Raw genomic sequence first — 2,607 nt, 5'->3', positions numbered from 1 at the left:
GCTTTGTCTCAAGAGAAGCCCTAGCTTATTTATGCCTGGTGTTAGGGCAAATATTAGTTAGCACCAAAATGGGATGCAGTTAAGTGTAATGCCATGTCACCAGCATTGCTCAAATTATAAACAAAATGACTAGCAATTACTTTGAGGCAAAACTAGGTTGTTTGTTTAAGTTCTAGTGTATGTCCATTCAGAGTTTGCCTCAACAACAAGGCTTTCTAGTGTAAAATGCAATGTTTGTACATTTAAGATACAATCTAAGCATGCTTGTTAGTTTATAAGAGCCAGCTTGCTATCCACTGGTCATCACTGCCCCTTATTAGTGGTGTGATATCACACCTTTCCCTTATTATCTGGTACATAGCTAAAGATGGTCAGGATGTTTAAAGGCTTTTTATCATTAAAAAAAAAGTGATCCAAGCTATTCAGAAACTTACTGTGCTTTCTTACTAAGTTCATACTAGTTCAGTATCACACATTTTGTGCATCCTTTTTTTGGATAACTGAATTCACTAGCCAAAAAAAACCCATCCCAGGATGCATGAAATTTTTTGCTGTGCCAGTGCAACACATCATTCTGTCCTCTGGTTACAGCACATCATGAGAATGCAACTCAGTTGGCGAACCAGCCAAGAGGGAATAACAGGGATATGAAGTACCTGAATCACAACTTGGATTGGACACATCATCTACATTCTCAAAGAGGAACAACTGGTGTTTTTCAGGGGTTCACTTCTGATAGAACCTCAACTTTTTCATGTTTTATTGAAATATTTCTTCTATTGGCAATCCTATTGACTCCTAGGAACAGAAGATGTTCCTCCAGAGGAAGGAGGAGGAACACCAAATGTTCATCCTTAGTAGGTTGTGTGGAAGAATCAAATTGCAGTCATTTGGCCATAAAAAAAATTGACTTCTGCCCGGACTAAAAGCAGCAATGGATTCCTAGACTTTTCTATACATTGCCTAGCCAGCGAATTGCAAAGCTACTCTGAGAACTTCTTGTATTTATAATGCTATTTACCTATAGAAGCAGGTAGTAGCTATAAACAGTTTGTTATGATAACCTTATTATTTCCTTAAAATGCATATTACTGAATCAATTTGTCACTTTTATATTTCAATACATCTCTAAATTTCCTAGATCACTCATTCTAGCTTGCCAAGTGGCGATGTCAGCCATGATCACTTAAACATGTTCTCACCTTAATGAAGTTCTGGTGTCAGAAGCAGGCAAACCACAGATAATTTTTTTCCTACTATATTTGAGATACATAAGGACAGCTGTGCTTTCTAAGAGGTACCTGTGTACTATGAGGGATGGCAGTCAGCACAATTTTTATTAAAAAAATCAACGATATCTCACTGAAAGATGTATTTGCTCCTCAAAGCCTCTGCCTCCAGAACCAGATGCCATGCCATTGACATCATTACTCTTGAAATACTGAGAAGCTACTTTGTCAGCACGCAGCAAAATGCTGCATCCCCCATTCACCAGTCAGAACAGCGAGTGACCTTTTTGCTACCCACAGAGGCCAGCAAATGCAGATTCTTTCAGATCAGTGTTGGGAGAAGCCAGGGAAGAAATCCTCATTCCCTGCCCTTCCTCAGCAAAACAATGAGCCTCTTCATTCACATGCTTTCCTGGATGACAGCTGTTGCAGGGAAAGAAATCTGTAGCTGCATTAGCAAAAATGCTTAAATTAAGATTGAGTTTATCTCAACTAAGCCTACATTTGCATTTCATCCTAATTTTAAAATATTGCAACTAAAGACAAGTTTCTGTCATTATATTACAAGATTCACTGTGAAAAGAGTTCAATCAGCATGAAAGCACTTGAGTTCCATAAAACATCTCTCTTTTGCTCCATAGGTGTAAGCTACATGTTAATAAACACAGCCATACTGTAACAAATGATATTTTCCAGGGTGAAAGGGAGCTCTGAGGGTCGTAGTAAACCCTCCTCCATTTCTCTCTCACTCCCCTGCAGCGTCACTGGCAATTCTCACGTGCCCACCTTTTCCTTGATCTGTTGCTCATCAGCACAGCAGGGCCTGCTACATGATCCAACACAGATCTCATTGCATTTGATGAGACTGTGACCATGAGCTGCAAAAAATCCTTTCTTGCTCCCCAGCTGCCCCATCTTCTCCAACACTGCATTCTGTCCTGGGCCAAATTCAACAAAATATTTTCTTTTCCAGACACCAACATCACTAAAACAAGAAAACACACATGTGAGGACTGGAGCAAATTACCAAATCACCTCCACTATAGCTTCTGAAATCAACAGAAAATCTGTCATCTCTGACACCTTCTGCTCCCATCTCCCTTACTTGATTCTCCCCTTCAAAGCCTAACTGATTCATTAAAAATAAGTGTTATTACAGGTGGGCAGTTTTATTCGGTCATCCTCTGATAGTACATGCTAAAGAAAAAGGATGATCAGTAACTTTAAAACTATTGTTATCCAACAAACCTTAAGAACCTGTAGAATTTGAAGTCAAATGCATCAAGAGAAGGTACAGTTCTAAAAACCAGGAACTCTGCTCTGGGTGTCTCATCTTGCTCATTTCACATCTTAAATATATATATAAAACATATATATA

Source organism: Meleagris gallopavo, chromosome 8 (genome assembly GCF_000146605.3).
Source record: "Meleagris gallopavo isolate NT-WF06-2002-E0010 breed Aviagen turkey brand Nicholas breeding stock chromosome 8, Turkey_5.1, whole genome shotgun sequence".
Taxonomy (NCBI): Eukaryota; Metazoa; Chordata; class Aves; order Galliformes; family Phasianidae; genus Meleagris; species Meleagris gallopavo.
This window is presented reverse-complemented; position numbering follows the sequence as displayed.